Source organism: Pan troglodytes, chromosome 1, assembly GCF_028858775.2.
Source record: "Pan troglodytes isolate AG18354 chromosome 1, NHGRI_mPanTro3-v2.0_pri, whole genome shotgun sequence".
Taxonomy (NCBI): domain Eukaryota; kingdom Metazoa; phylum Chordata; class Mammalia; order Primates; family Hominidae; genus Pan; species Pan troglodytes.
The window spans coordinates 136873869-136891251 of record NC_072398.2 but is presented as its reverse complement, the minus strand read 5'-3'; the positions used below and the strand labels follow the sequence as shown (position 1 = coordinate 136891251).

Sequence of the window (17383 nt, the reverse complement as noted above, 5' to 3'; positions counted from 1 at the left end):
ATGGTTTTAGGTACTACATTTAAGTCTTTAATCCATCTTGAGTTAATTTTTGTATAAGGTGTAAGGAAGGGATCCAGTTTCAGCTTTCTACATATGGCTAGCCAGTTTTCCCAGCACCATTTGCTAAATAGGGAATCCTTTCCCCATTTCTTGTTTTTGTCAGGTTTGTCAAAGATCAGATAGTTGTAGATGTGTGGTGTTATTTCTGAGGGCTCTGTTCTGTTCCATTGGTCTATATCTCTGTTTTGGTACCAGTACCATGCTGTTTTGGTTACTGTAGCCTTGTAGTGTAGTTTGAAGTCAGGTAGCGTGATGCCTCCAGCTTTTTTCTTTTTGCTTAGGATTGACTTGGCTATGTGGGCTCTTTTTTGTTTCCATATGAAATTTTAAGTAGTTTTTCCAGTTATGTGAAGAAAGACAGTGGCAGGTTGATGGGGATAGTATTGAATCTATAAATTAACTTGGCAGTATGGCCATTTTCACAATACTGATTCTTCCTATCCATGAGTATGGAATGTTCTTCCATTTGTTTGTGTCCTCTTTCATTTTGTTGAGCAGTGGTTTGTAGTTCTCCTTGAACAGATCCTTCACATCCCTTGTAAGTTGGATTCCTAGCTATTTTATTCTCTTTGTAGTAATTGTGAATGGGAGTTCACTCATGATTTGGCTCTCTGTTTGTCTGTTCTTGGTGTATAGGAATGCTTATGATTTTTGCACATTGATTTTGTATCCTGAGACTTTGCTGAAGTTGCTTATCAGCTTAAGGAGATTTTGGGCTGAGAGGATGGGGCTTTCTAAATATACAATCATGTCATCTGCAAAGGCAGGGACAGTTTGACTTCCTCTTTTCCTAATTGAATACACTTTATTTCTTTCCCTTGCCTGATTGCCCTGGCCAGAACTTCCAACACTATGTTGAATAGGAATGGTGAGAGAGGGCATCCTTGTCTGCTGTCGGTTTTCAAAGGGAATGCTTCCAGTTTTTGCCCATTCAGTATGATATTTGCTGTGGGTCTGTCATAAATAGCTCTTATTATTTTGAGATACATTCCATCAATACCTAGTTTATTGAGAGTTTTCAGCATGAAAGGCTGTTGAATTTTGTTGAAGGCCGTTTCTGCATCTATTGAGATAATCATGTGGTTTTTGTGGTTGGTTCTGTTTATGTGATGGCTTACATTTATTGATTTGCCTATGTTGAACCAGCCTTACATCCCAGGGATGAAGACAACTTGATTGTGGTGGATAAGCTTTTTGATGTGCTGCTGGATTCAGTTTGCCAGTATTTTATTGAGGATTTTTGCATCGATGTTCATCAGGGATATTGCTCTAAAATTCTCTTTTTTCATTGTGTCTCTGCCAGGCTTTGGTATCAGGATGATGCTGGACTCAGAAAATGAGTTAGGGAGGATTCCCTCTTTTTCTATTGATTGGAATAGTTTCAGAAGGAATGGTACCTGCTCCTCTTTGTACCTCTGGTAGAATTTGGCTGTGAATCTGTCTGGTCCTGGACTTTTTTGGTTGGTAGGCTATTAATTATTTCCTCAATTTCAGAACCTGTTATTGGTCTATTCAGGTGTTTATTCAGGTCTATTCAGGTCTATTCATCAGTTATTCTCTGATGGTAGTTTGTATTTCTGTGGGATCAGTGGTGATATCCCCTTTATCATTTTTTATTGCGTCTATTTTATTCTTCTCTATTTCTTCTTTATTAGTCTTGCTAGTGGTCTATCTATTTTGTTGATCTTTTCAGAAAACCACTCCTGGATTCAATGATTTTTTGAAGAGTTTTTTGTGTCTCTATCTCCTTCAGTCCTGCTCTGATCTTTGTTATTTCTTGTTTTCTGCTAGCTTTTGAATTTGTTTGCTCTTGTTTTTCTAGTTCTTTTAATTGTGATGTTAGGGCATCAATTTTAGATCTTTCCTGCTTTCTCTTGTGGGCATTTAGTGCTATAAATTTCCCTCTATACACTGCTTTAAATGTGTCCCAGAGATTCTGGTACCTTGTGTCTTTGTTCTCATTGGTTTCAAAGAACAACTTTATTTCTGCCTTCATTTCGTCACTTACCCAGTAGTCATTCAGGAGCAGGTTGTTCAGTTTCCATGTAGTTGTGCAGTTTTGAGTGAGTTTCTTAAACATGAGTTCTAATTTGATTGCACTGTGGTCTGAGAGAGAGTTTGTTGTGATTTCTGTTCTTTTACATTTGCTGAGGAGTGTTTTGCTTCTAATTATGTGGTCAATTTTAGAATAAGTGTGATGTGGTGTGAGAAGAATGTATATTCTGCTGATTTGGGGTGGAGAGTTCGGTAGATGTCTATTAGGTCCACTTGGTCCAGAACTGAGTTCAATTCCTGGATATCCTTGTTAATTTTCTGTCTCGTTGATCTAATATTGACAGTTGGGTGTTAAAGTCTCCCATTATTATTGTGTGGAAGTCTAATTCTCTTTGTAGGTCTCTAAGGACTTGCTTTATGAATCTGGGTGATCCTGTATTGGGTGCATATATATTTAGGATAGTTAGCTCTTCTTGTTGAATTGATCCCTTTACCATTATGTAATGGCCTTCTTTGTCTCTTGTGATCTTTGTTGGTTTAAAGTCTGTTTTATCAGAGACCAGGATTGCAACCCCTGCTTTCTTGTTTGTTTGGTTGTTTGTTTGTTTTTTGCTTTCCATTTGCTTGGTAGATCTTCCTCCATCCCTTTATTTTGAACCTATGTGTGTCTTTGCACATGAGATGGGTATCCTGAATACAGCACACTGATGGGTCTTTACTCTTTATCCAATTTGCTAATCTGTGTCTTTTAATTGGAGCATTTAGCCCATTTACATTTAAGGTTAATATTGTTATGTGTGAATTTGATCCTGTCATTATGATGCTAGCTGGTTATTTCACCTGTTAATTGATATAGTTTCTTTATAGTGTCGATGTCTTTACAATTTGGCATGTTTTTGCAGTGGCTGGTACCAGTTGTTCCTTTCCATGTTTAGTGCTTCCTTCAGGAGCTCTTGTAAGGCAGGCCTGGTAATGACAAAATCTCTCAGCATTTGCTTGTCTGTAAAGGATTTTCTTTCTCCTTCACTTATGAAGCTTAGTTTGGCTGGACATGAAATTCTGGGATGAAAATTCTTTTCTTTAAGAATGTTGAATATTGGCCCCCACTCTCTTCTGACTTGTAGGGTTTCTGTCAAGAGATCCACTGTTAGTCTGATGGCCTTCCCTTTTTGGGTAACCCGACCCTTCTCTCCGGCTTCCCTTAATATTTTTTTGTTCATTTCAACCTTGGTGAATCTGACAATTTTGTGTCTTGGGGTTGCTCTTCTTGAGGAGTATCTTTGTGGTGTTCTCCGTATTTCCCGAATTTGAATTTTGGCCTGCCTTGCTAGGTTGGGGAAGTTCTCCTGGATAATATCCTGAAGAGTGTTTTCTGACTTGGTTCCATTCTCCCTGTCACTTTCAGATACACCATTCAAACGTAGATTTGGTCTTTTCACATAGTCCCATATTTCTTGGAGGCTTTGTTTGTTTCTTTTCACTCTTTTTTCTCTAATCTTGTCTTCTCTCTCTATTTCATTAATTTTATCTTCAATCACTGATGTCCTTTCTTCCACTTAATCAAATTGGCTACTGAAGCCTGTGTATGCTTCACGAAGTTCTCGTACTGTGGTTTTCAGCTCCATCACGTCATTTAAGCTCTTCTCTGCACTGGTTATTCTAGTTAGCCATTCGTCTAACCTTTTTTCAAGGTTTTTAGCTTCCTTGCGATGAGTTAGAATGTGGTCCTTTAGCTCGGAGAAGTTTGTTATTACTGACCTTCTGAAGCCGACTTCCGTCAACTTGTCAAACTCATTCTCTGTCCATTTTTGTTCCCTTGCTGGCAAGGAGTTGTGTTCCTTTGGAGGAGAAGAGGCATTCTGGTTTTTGGAATTTTCAGCCTTTCTGCTCTGATTTCCCTCCATCTTTTGGTTTTACCTACCTTTGGTCTTTGATGTTGGTGACCTGCGGATGAGGTTTTGGTGTGGATGTCCTTTTTGTTGATGTTGATGCTGTTCCTTTCTGTTTGTTAGTTTTCCTTCTAACAGACAGGCCCCTCAGCTGCAGGTCTCTTGGAGTTTGCTGGAGGTCCGCTCCAGATCGTGTTTGCCTGGGTATCACCAGCAGAGGCTGCAGAGCAGCAAATATTGCTGCCTGATCTTTCCTCTGGAAGCTTTGTCTCAGCAGGGCATCTGCCTGTATGAGGTGTCTGTTGGTCCCTACTGGGAGGTGTCTCCCAATCAGGCTACACGGGGGTCTGGGACCCACTTGAGGAGGCAGTCTGTCTGTTATTGGACCTCGAACGCCATGCTGGGAAAACCACTGCTATCTTCAGAGCTGTCAGGCAGAGATGTTTAAGTCTGCAGAAGCTGTCTGCTGCCTTTTGTTCAGATATGCCCTGCCCCAAGAGGTGGAATCTAGAGAGGCAGTAGGCCTTGCTGAGCTGTGGTGGGCTCCGCCCAGTTTGAGCTTCCCTGCTGCTTTGTTTACACGGTGAGCATAGAACCGCCTACTCAAGCCTCAGCAATGGCAGATTCCTCTCCCCCCATCAAGGTCCAGTGTCCCAGGTTGATCTCAGACTGCTGCGCTGGCAGTGAGCAAGGCTCCGTGGGCATGGGACCCACTGAGCCAGGCACGGGAGGGAATCTCCTGGTCTGCCGGTTGCAAAGACCGTGGGAAAAGCACAGTAATTGGCCAGAAGTGTACCATTCCTTCAGGTACAGTCCACTCACTGCTTCCCTTGGCTAGGAAAGGGAAATCCCCTGACCCTTTGCACTTCCTGGGTGAGGTGACACCCTGTCCTGCTTCAGCTCACCCTCCATGGGCTGCACCCACTGTCCAACCAGTCCCAGTGAGATGAACCAGGTATCTCAGTTGGAAATGCAGAAATCACTCGTCTTCTGCGTCAATCTCACTGGGAGCTGTAGACCAGAGCTGTTCCTATTTGACCGTCTTGGAAGTGACCCACCTCTTTTCTTTATAAATTACACACTCTCAAGCAGTTGTTTATAGCAATGTGAGAACAGATGAATACAGATACAGATGAAGCTGTGCATAGCGGGGGAGGTGTGCAGGAAAGGGTGCACAACTTCCATGCCCTCCATGGGTGTGCCACCCTCCAGGAATTTCCGTGTTCAGCTATCTGGAAGCTTCCAAACTTAGTCCTCCAGGGATTTTATGAAGGCTTCATTACATAGGCATGATTTATTAAACCACTGGCCACTGGTGATTGACTTTATCTTCAGCCCCTCTCCCCTCTCCCAGTTAGAAGGTTAGGCTGAAAGTCCCAATCCTCTAATCATGGCTTGGTCTTTCTGGTGACCAGCCTCCAACCAGAAGCTACCTAGGGACTGCCAGCCATTGGCCAATCATTACTGTGCAAAAAGATGTCATTGTAGAGTTTCTAAGGATTTTAGGAGTTGTATGACAGGAAATAGGCTGAAGACCAAATATATGTTTCACATATCACAGGTGCTGTTCAATAAAGGAGAAGGATTTGGGCAGAGTGTGGAATGGATAATATTAATCATTTAATTTGGAACATATTGAGTTGTGGGTATTGGTCAGACATGCAGCCAAAAGAGTCAGCAATTATATATACATACATGTGCACACACACACACACGCGCATATATTTACAATATAAATATATATATATATATATTTTTTTTTAGACAGAATCTTGCTTTGTTGCCCAGGCTGGAGTGCCACTGTGGCCCACTCTAGCCTCCATCTCCCAGGCTCAAGTGAAGTAGCTGGGACTACAGGCACACGCCATAGCACCTGGCTAACTTTTTAAATTTATTTTTTGTAGAGACACTGTCTTGCTGTGTTGAGCAGGCTTATCTCGCACTCCTGGGCTCAAGTGAGCTCCACCTAGGCCTCCCAAAGTACTGGGATTACAGGTGTGAGCCACCACACCTGGCCAGCAATTGGATATATTACTTTAGAACTTTGGAGCAAAATTTGGCCCCCAGACTTAGAGATGATAGGTGTATTTGTTGTTCACACTAGTGACCACTGGCAGTGAATAAGAACACCTAGATGAGATGAGCAGAGGGCTAAATGGCAAGATCATTAAATGAGAAGATGAGAGGAGGGAAAAGCATGGAACCCTGGAAAATACTAACATTCAAGAGATAAGTGGAGGGAGAAAATAATATTATCCTAGAAGGCAAGAAATGAAGAGTTTTGAGAAGAAAACAGACAACAGTGTCAAATGCCCTTGAGGGCAAATAAGGCAAAGGCTGAAAATTCAATTATTTTGAGAAATTAAGAATTTATTGCTAACTGTGGCAAAAGCAGCTTCCGTAGACAGAGTGAGACTGAAAGATATTGGAGTGAATTAAGGTGAGAAAAGAGGTGAGAAAGGTAAAATGACAAATGTAGACCCCTCCTTTCGGTTCAAGAAGAAGGTTTGAAATTGTATTACTAGGGGAAAGGGAGAACATGTTGACTAGGGCCAACTAGGATTGGAGTTAAGGCTGGAAATCTTAAAAGAACAGTGATAACAATTTGTGTCTGGTCTACCTTCATCAGCATCAGGTATAGGTTAGAGAAGGTGGGTTGCCGGGTTCACCAGGATTGGGATTTTGCCAAGTGGGTATATAGAAGAATGAGGAAGAATGGAATTGAGAGTGTTAAGCAAGAGAAAGATTGAAAGGATGGGGCTTTGTTTTTAGGCTGCCTAGAGAAGGAAATAAAAACTAGAGGAAGCTGAGAAATTGGGGTGAAGTAGAAGAATCAAGGGGCTTAGTGACTTTGATGCAATTAAAAGCACACATTGATAAGAAGATTGTACTCAGACATTGTACAATTTAAATTGTAGTTTAAGATCTCAGAAATGGAGCGGTTCTAATTGATGACAAGATCTAGGATGTAATTTAGAGTGTAGGCTAGAAAAAACTAGATATCGGGAAAAGATTAATGATCTGTGAATCTTGGATACTTCCGTGTGCTTATATGTTGATGCGATGAATCCATTGGAGAAGGAGAATGTATCAGTCAGCAGGAAACATGAAATATCTACTCTAATTCTAATGTGGAATTCTAACTCCACACAATGTGGAATCTTCTAATTCCACATTCGGGAATTTGAGGTAGGAACTACTTACAACAGTGCAGTTAACAATATAGAGAACCAACAGGATTGTAGAGAACCCTGAGGCAAGAAACAGTGGAACAATTACCTTAGATTTGAAAGGATGAGGGGAAGGAGCAATTACCAGAACCTGGAAGAAGGCTGTCTTGAGAGGACAATGACTTTGGTCAAAAGAAACAGCCAATCCAAGAAGACTTTTCTGGGAAGAAGGCAGAGGAATAAATATAGTAGTTCCACTTATCCATGGTTTCTCTTTCCAAGGTTTCAGTTACCCATGGTCAACCACGGTCTGAGAATATTAAATGAAAAAATTCCAAAAATAAACAATTCATAAGTTTTAAATTGTGCACTATGCCAAGTAGCACAATGAAATCTTGCTCCATCCGGCCTGGGACGTGAATCATCCCATTGTCCGGCATATCCACGCTATTTATGCTCCCTGCCTGCTAGTCACTTAGTAGCTGTCTCAGTTAGCAGATCGACTGTTGAGGTGGTATGGCAGTGCTTGTATTCAAGTCACTCTTATTTCACTTAATAATGGCACCAAAGCACAAGAGTAGTGATGCTGGCATATTTTTATAATTGTTCTATTTTATTATTAGTTATTGTTGTTAAACTCTTACTGTGCCTAATTTATAAGTTAAAAGTTATAGGTAAGTACGTACAGGAAAAACATAGTATATATAGGGTTTAATGCTTTCTTTGCTTTCAGGCATCCACTAGGGGTCTTGGAACATATCCCCTCAATCAGGGGGGACTACTGTACTCTTATCTCATGCTCTTCTTTCTCTCAAGTACCTTGCTGGGGCTTCCCCATAGCCAAACCCCACCAGAAAGTAGAGGGTAAAGAAGTCTATTGATACAGTTTATATAGACTTTGGCCTCCCCCAACACAGAGCTGGGTAGAGAAGGATGCAAAGTTGCTCTGGAGAGGCAAACAGAGAGCCATCCAGCCTAGTGAGATTAGAGACACAAGCTAGAGCAGGGCAAACTGATAATGCATATTTCTGACAAATTGGAAGAGACTGAGAGTCAAGTCTCAAATAGTTGAATGGAACTTAAATAGGAACCATAACTTTGTTATTCTGAGAAGAGAGAAGTAGTAGAAAATGGGTTATATTTGCAGACAGCTTTTTATGGATTTCATTTTGTCTGTGAAGACATCTATTGAGACATAGTGCAGGGAGGATGAGAATGGTGAAAGTTTCGGCCAGGTCTGATTTGTGTGACCATCCCTGGAGGAAAAGGATGCAGAGGAGAGGGAAGTCTTGTAACTGACAGGCTTTCCAGTGTCAAAGGGGTGAGTGAGAGGAAGTTTTCCCAAGCAAAATAGGGGTGTAGAGAAGACAGTAGCTGCAGATACCCATCACAGAGGTGAAACAACACATTGAGCCTGGCAGCAGCATGTGACAGCTCATTTGTTTTCTCAGAAAGACTGCTTTATATGACAATACTCGTGGTATGTACATGTTCCAATTAGTTCTTTAAAAGTCTCAGTACTTTTTTGTCACACATATTATTCAATTCTTAATATTTTATGTAATGGCTAATGAGCGTTAAAAAGCAGCATTCTAGTGATGCTTCCAAGGACAACAGCTAACACTTCTTGAGCACTTATGTGAGCTGGGCACTATGCAAACTGCTTTCTATCCATAATGTTATCTGATTCTCATAACTCCTATGAAGTTCTGAAGTAGGCAGTCACTTATTGCTGTTCTACTACCCATTCCCCTTTCTTTTTTCTTAGTAGTGCCCAGATTTTCTTTGGGGACAAAGGGGATCTTCCATTCTTAGCAACATTGCTAAAGAAGGGCAGATAGTTCCAGAGGGAGTTACGCTAGTCAATCACCCATCTCCTTTGTCTCAATAACTGACTGGTCAGAGCTGGGCATGTGACATAGAATGTTTCATCAGGAACTTGGGAGTTCTTGTTGGGAATGCTGGGACTCCCTCTTCCTCTGAGTTGTGTGTGGTATGAGCATGGGAGGCCTGGAACGGCTGCAGCAATGAGGGGAGCTGGCCTAAGGATGTGATGACCACATAGAAAAGGGCAGAGCTGAGAGAACATTAGAGGTGCTGAACTTGGAGCCCAAATAACATAGTGAACCTCTAAAACCAGCCAGCTGGGGCAGCACTACCTCCAAACTGCAGTTTCATGAGCCAATAAAGCTCCTTCTGAGAAAGCTATTGATTTTCTCTGAGATGCCATTTTCAAAATGGTAATGATAAAAAGAATTTTGCTTGCTTATTTTTAGAGTTAAATGAAATAATATTCAGCGGCAAATATTGATACTCTAAATACTTGTCGTTCTTGTAGATTGTGACAGTGTACCATCCTGAATACACTTTCATGGGATTGATTAGTATGTAGCTCTTTCTAACTTATGTATAGAAACTTATGTATACTTTCTAACTTATGTATACTTTCTAAAGTATACTTTAGAAAGTTTTATACTGCAGAAGTATAAAGAGGCAAAATTATTTTAAATAACGTGCATTTAATTTTTTTCTATTACAATATTATACCCATTATAGAAAATATAAATGGTCTACATAATTTATAGCTGTACTAAGTGTTTATGGTCTTTCTATAGAGATTGAGCATTGGGTCTTTGTTCAGCATCTAAATTCTTCATTATTTATTGTTCCATGGGAAATTGCCTTGGCTTTGACTATTTTCAACTTTTAACGATTGCAAGAGCATTAGACATTAGAGACGTGAGGATTACCTGTATTCAAGTGGTCTCTCAATTTCTCTCTTTTGGTTTCTCAGATTCTTTCCTTAGGTTTGGGTTTATAGCATTTTACACAAAACAAGATAGGTGTGATCCTTAAAAGTTGTTTTTGGTTTTGTTTTTGCCTGCAATATATTCATTAAAACACCAAAGAGAAATGAGATACATTTCTGTTCTTATGGTTAAGGACCTATAATGCTATTTGTCACAAAAATAGAACGATGGAAAAGTAGAAGAGTAAATATATATATAACGAGTTCATTTACATGGTTTCACATGCTTAATCTTGCAAACCCAACTCATGACAATAAATTTATGAAAACAAAACATTAAAAAACTTAGAAAGTAATAATAAACTATAAACACAATGCTACTGAAGCTTAGCTACAACACCACATTCTCAGCTCTAGTTTGGATGGAACACAAGTGTTTTAAATTGCACTGGGTGGAGGCCCTGGCAGGAAGGAAGCATCGGATATTGCTGGAACATATCTTTGTTTGAGCAACAGCTAATGAGAAAGGTCACCATTATGCTTTGCTTTCAAACACTGGGTCTGTTTTGAAATTAGTACTGCACATTTCATCACAAATGCTGGTTTATAATCATCGCGGTACATAATCCTGCAGTATTAATGTTGTTTTCTCCTAAGTGGCAAGTAAAATCCAAAGCTTATGTTCTCACCACTGTTTTGATCAGTATGTCAGTAAAAGATAAAATGACTTTCTATTTATGGACTCTGGGATTCCTGATTATTTACAAAATTCCAATCTTGAATTTAGAGGAAATTCAGGCTTCTAATTTTTTTCCTTCAGTTTTAGTGTTACTTGTACTCTTGTTAAACTCATCGCTGGCATTTGAAATACAAGGCTTTTTGGACTTTGTTCCCTAACATTTATTGCATTTGTTTAGTGGATTATGTGAGTGGCACAGAAATCCTAAGAAAGAGCTTAACTTTTCTCTGCAAAGTGTTTGCTGACAAATGCGGTAAACTTTAGAAGACCACCTTCTAGGAAGGGCTGACATATCAAGGACAGTCAAAACAGTAGTACCAGACATTTCTGCCACAATTTTTTTGGTGGTGGGGGGGAACAGAAATCTATTAAATATCTCAGTTTATATTTTTGGTTCTCCCTGTTGGCTAGGCTGTTGTATTCCCATGTCCACAGCACGTTCCACTGTGGGAGCCTGGAGCTCTTAGAATAAACTTTGGGAAAGGCTGGGTCCACCCTCTGGGGATAAGGGAGCCAGAGGGAGGAAGGGGAGGGGGTAAAGGAAAAGGGAAGGGGGCGGCTGTCTTCCTGTGTTTGGATGACCTTTCCTTATGTTTATCTGGAGGGACTGGGCAGCCACGCTGTGTTTGGTGTCAGCCTGCCATGTTGTCACATGTGATCTCTTTCTTAGCTTTATGTGTAGAGAGGACCTTTGCCTCTATTGGGAGAACTAGATTTAACTCTGTGAATTATGAAAGAAAAAAAGTGTACCAGTCTGTTAGGCATTGGGGCCCAGAGATAGAAGTCTTATGAAACATGCACATATGCCAGTGTGCAGCAGATTCCCTAAGGGAAAGGCTTAGGCATCTCTTGGAGCTGTCTGAAGGCGGGCCCACCTGTACTTCTTCCTTCTGGCTGAGAGCTGGGCTGGAGGCTGTCTTGCTTCTCCTGAAGCCTCATCATTTAGAACAATGCCCTTCACTTGTGGATATTCCTTAACTGTTTCTTGAATGCATGAGTGAATGGATGAATACATGAGCAGAGTCACAGAGAGGTGACTGGGCAACAGGCAGTGAGGTTCCTACAATACTTAATTGATTTGCCAGTCCCTGCTCTAAGAGCCCTAAGTAGCTCCACTTTAAAGAAACCAGTTTCAAGCCTCTCCGTCTCACATTCCTGGTGGGTGAATCACTTGTTTCTTATGGTTGGGTGAGAATAACACCTCTGGTTTCCACCTTTCTTTTTCATTTTAGTGCTGACCTCATCTGACCTGACCTTAGCTTGAATGTTATTTTCCCAGAGAAGCTATCCCTTAATCATCCTACTCTCCTCTGCCTGAATTAGATCCCCCCATATACCTCTTACTAATCTCTATTGTCTTCATAGAATGTAATACAATTTTTAATTATATTCATGTGGGTGATAATCCATCCTATGTCTGATTTCTCCACTAGATTCAAGAAACTTCTTGAAGATAGGGGACCATATTTATTTTCTCATCACTGTGTTCTTAGCACCTGGCATAATACCTGGCATATAGGTACTATGGCATATAGGCTTAATACCTGGCATATAGGTCCTCTATACACATAAGCACTCAGCAAGCCTGTGTTCAATTAATGAATGAGCAGATTAATGAATAAATTATATTTGGAAGGAGAATTCATACCAGGTTACTGAGCAGGGTTGGGGATAAAGATCAGAGTCCAAAAGCCCTATCCCAATCAGACCTTGGACACACTAACGAGTTTGAGATTCTGAAGAGGATGAAGTGCTTAGCAGACATAAGTGACATTGGGCATTTTACCTTTGGAAGCTAACTAGTAGTCTGGACTCCTGGGAGTACCAGAAACTTTCTCGTTTAACTCTACCCAAAGTAGCAACTTCTTCCACCTTCTCAGTAATAGCAGTATTCTTGGTTACCAGGTATCTGAACCACAGAAAGACTCTCGATGTTTTCCTCTTTTTCACATCACACAGCTTCACAATACCTCTTGTTAGTTTTTTCCTTTTCATTCCCATGAGGGCCTTTTGATCTAGTGAATTAGTCGGTTTCTTTCTCTTGCAAGTTCCAGACATGCAATTCCAATTAGCTTAAAAGCAAAAACGGGGAATCACGTTGTAGGGAAGTTGATAGGGACAACTGGCTTCAGACGTGTCTAGATCCAGCGGCTCAGATATTGCTCAGGACTCCACCTTTCTTGCCATCTCCCTGCTAAGTTTTTTAAATGAACACCTACAACTCCTGACTCACAATCTCCTCATAGCACCAGGAAGGACTCTGATTGCACCCATGTGACCGTTCCTGAATCTGTCACTGCAATGGGGAGGGAAGGAAGGCTCTGATTTCTTGACCTGGGCAATATGTTCAGCTTTCTGCCCCTTGTATGGTGGCCAGGGGGGATGAGGGTACAGTCATAGACAGAGTTCCTCAAGGAAAAGAGGAGTTGTGTTACCCAGATAAGCTGTGGAAGAGGTGCTGGATAATCAAAAACAATAGAATGCCTTTCTGCAACAGCCATCCTGATCCAGGTGCAGTGCTAGGCCCTTAACCTACATGCATCAGGATATACAAGGGAAATGAGGCTGCACTGTGGAATCAGATTGCTTTGGCCCAAATCCTAGCTCTTTCTCTTACTCTCTCTCTCTTATTTTGGATAAGTTAACCCCTCTAAGTCCAGTTTTCTCATGATAAAACAGTGATGTAAAGTATTCAGTAGAATATTACTCAGCCTTAAAGAGGAAGGAAATTCAGCCTCTCAGCTCCTCCCATCAACAGATGGCCCAGTCTTTAGTGAGGCACCAGCCATGTCCCTGAAACACCATGATGAAAGTGAAGGCCAGAGTAAATGGATTTGGCCATACTGGGCACCTGGTCACCACGGCTGCTTTTAACTCTGGCAAAGTGGATATCATCACCATCAATGACCTCAACTACATGGTCTACCATGGAATCACATTGTTCCAGTATGATTCCACCCACAGCAAGTTCCACTGCACCATCAAGGCTGAAAATGGAAATCCCATCACCATCTTCCAGGAGGGAGATCCCACGAAAATCAAACAGGATGACGCTGGTGCTGATTATGTTATGGAGTCCACTGGCATCTTCACTACCATGGAGAAGGCTGGGGCTCACTTAGAGGGGAGAGCCAAAAGGGTCATTACCTCTGCCCCCTCTGCTGATGCCCCCATGTTCGTGATGGGCATGAGCCATAAGAAGTATAAAAACCTCAAGATCATCAGCAATGCCTGCTGCACCACCAGCTGCCTAACCTCCTGGCCAAGGTCATCCATAATAACTCTGGCATCATGAAGCAACTCAGCATCACGGTCCATGCCATCACTGCTACCCAGAAGACTCTCATGGCCCCTCTGGGAAACTGTGGTGTGATGGCCATGGGGCTCTCCATTACATCATCCCTGCATGTGTCTACTGGTGCTGCCAAGGCTGTGGGCAAGGTCATCCCCAAGCCGAACAGGAAGCTCAGTGGTGTGGCCTTCCATGTACCCACTGCCAATGTGTCAGTCATGGACCTGACCTGCTCTCTGGAGAAACCAGCCAAATATGATGACATCAAGGAGGTGGTGAAGCGGCATCGGAGGGGGCCATCAGGGGCATCGTGGGCCACACTGAGCACCAGGCTGTCTCCTCCAACTTTAACAGTGACACCCACTCTTCCACCTTCAACACTGGGGCTGGCATTGCCCTCAACGGCCTCTTTGTCAGGCTCGTTTCCGGGTATGACAATGAATTTGGCTACAGCAACAAAGCGATAACCTTTATGATCCACATGGCTTCCAAGAAGTAAGAGCCCCCAGACCACCAGCCCCAACAACAGCATGAGAGGAAGAGAGAAGCCTTTAGTTGCTGGGAAGTCCCTGCCACACAGTCCTCCACCACACTGAGAATCAACCTTCCTCATTGTTTCTACATCAGACACCCTGAAAAGGGAAGGACCTAGGGAGCCTGACCTTGTCAGATAACATTAATAAATTCCCGTGTACCCAGCCAAAAAAAAAGGAAGGAAATTCTGACATATGATATAACATGGATGAGCCTTGAGGACATTATGCTAAGTGAAATATGCTAGTCACAAAAGGACAAATACTGCATAATGCAACTTATGTGAAATGCCCAGAGAAGTGAACTTCATAGAGACAGAAAGTGAAATGGTGGTGCTAGGGGCTGGGGAGTGGGGTGAATGGGCAGTTAGTGTTTAATGGGTACCGAGTTCCAGATTTGCAAGATGAAAGTGTTCTGGAGATGGACGGTGGTGATGGTTGCACAACAGTGTGAATATACTTAAAACCCCCTGAACTATACACTTAAAAATGGTTAAAATGGTAAATTTTATGTTATGTATATTTTACCACAATTTTTAAGGAAGTGACATAAGGGTTAAATGAGACCACAGATGTAAAGTATTTAGTGCAGTGTGAGTGAATACATAGTAAGTGCTCATAAATATGAAATATTATTCTCATAACAGCCCTACAGATATTATTATCTTCATGTTTATAGTTGAGTAAGTGGAGATTTGGGGGTTAAGTAAGTGGTCCAAGCCCACCCAGCTAGAAAGTGGTGAGACCAGACTCAAACCCACTGCTTAAGTACTAAGGCCCTGCTATTTTCTATTATGCCATGTTACTTCCCAGCACTCTTCTTGCCAGCTACCACTGCCTAATATTTTTAAATATTGCTTTGATTATGTTAAGCTTCTGCCTAACAAAACTTAAGGGATCTACCTGTGGTCTAAAACGCAAATGCCCTTTCCTGATACAATTCTTTTTGCAGTGTGACCCCAGTTACTTTTCTAGCCTCATTTTGATGTCAAGGCTCTGCTTTACCTTGCTTTGTGTTTTCTATGCTCGTAGCATATGCTAGTTATTCTGCTGGAACACTGTTGAAACTATACCCACCTTTTTTGGGGGATGGGGGGAGAAGGTCTCACTCTGTCTCCTAGGCTGGATGGAGGGCAGTGGCGCCAGCACAGCTCACTGCAGCCTCCACTTCCCAGGCTAAAGCTATCCTCTGGCCTCAGCCTCCTGAGTATCTGGGACTACAGGTGTGTATTACCACGTCCTGCTAATTTTTTATTGGTTTGTATAAATAGAATCGCACTATGTGGCCCAGGCTGGTCTTGAACTCCTGGGCTCAAGAAATCCTCTGGCCTTGGCCTCCCAAAATGCTGGGATAACAGGCGCGAGCCACCACACCTGGCCTCTACCCATCTTTTGATGCTCAGCTCAAGACCCAGCTCCTCCAGAAAGCCTCACCTAATTGGAAGAGAGACAGGTCATTTCCTCCTCTTCACTACTACAGTGTTTATTATTTGATAGCAACACATAATGTACTGCTTAAATCAGAGTTATTACTTCGCTGTTCATGTCTTAGCTTCACAGCAGTGGAGAGCAGGTATTGTATCTATTGCTGCTTTAAATTTCCCTCAATGCCAGGTTAGTGTTTTGCATTGAGTAGCAACTTGATAACAATTTCTTAAGGATGCTGATGCAGGAAATATGATTAGTGATGACTAGTTTAAACAGTCATGATTTGGATTTAAGAAAAGCATGTATTATTCACTTTTTGTTAGAAAAGATACTGGAATTTCTCCTTGTACTTTTAGGTCAGTTCAGGACGTAATGATTCCTAGTCAGCATGGAAATGAAAAGATTGAGCCTGGTTAAAAAAGCAAATCTGCTGGTGAGCCTGTGTGAGAGGTAGATGTCTCTTGCTGATTACATTCTGAGAAACAGAAGCAGGCAAAAGTGTTTACAGAGCAACCAGAGATGAGGCAGTGGTTATTTTGAGAATATCTCAAAAAACAAAAGAGGTCATTTTAGGTTCTGCAAATAGTGCCCACTATGCAAATACATCAGTCTCTACATTGGTACTGAAAATGTTAATCATGTATAAGCCCCTAAACCTTTCTAAATAATGCTCTCCCTCACCTCCAGCCCCTACTCAAAGGTCCTCTGTGGACCATGTAAGGGATCTGCAGACATGCCAGGGAAAGAATCAAAGCCACGGTGCTGGAAATGGCAGCATCAGCCAATATTCACCAGGATGCTCTTGTGTGCCAGTCCTGAGTGGTCATGGGGTTTGTTCTGACTGGTCAGTTTCTGTTCTTTAAATATGTTGAATATCACCTCTGGGCAGAGAGAATAGCACTGGAAGTAAAGGCAGTTCTATGTGGTAGGAACGCAAAGCACCAATGAGAGAATGACAGAAGATGGGTCAGGAAACACAGGTAAGGACCAGAACTTGAAGGAATTCAGACCATTTGGGCAGATGAGCCATAGATAACTATTAGGCAGAGAGGTATTATAAGCAGCTGTACATTTTTGAAGGATGAGCAAGACTATTTATTAGGCTTTTGTAATGGACCTGATGAGAGGTGAGGAAGACTTGAATCAAGAACTTGGCAGTGACAATAGATGGCAGGGGGGATGAATATAAGAGATATATTTTGAGGTAAAATTGACTGGATTTATGATTGAATGGAGAGAGTAGGAGTAGAGGTGTCAAAAGGAATCAGAATCTGAAATGTGAATATTCTAATTGGTGGTATGTGCTAAGAATACATTGATGGTTCAAGTTTATTTTCACTGTCTTACCTCAAAGTTCAAGGAATAAGTTGTGGTTAATCATACATATGATACATGAGCAGAGCAGTTGAATGTGAGGTTGCTGGCAGCTCTTGAAAAAGGCAGTCACCCTGCCTGACCACATTCTGGTTCAGTGAGAGTCTAGACTGAACAACAACTCATTTAGAATTGCATGAGACCAGCTTCCCAT

At 41.7% G+C, this 17383-nt stretch overlaps 1 pseudogene; it reads left to right on the top strand.

The window, feature by feature from the left end:
• The first annotated feature begins 13417 nt into the window (after nucleotides 1-13417).
• Nucleotides 13418-14393, top strand: LOC469386 (glyceraldehyde-3-phosphate dehydrogenase-like; annotated as a pseudogene).
• Nucleotides 14394-17383: the final 2990 nt, after the last annotated feature.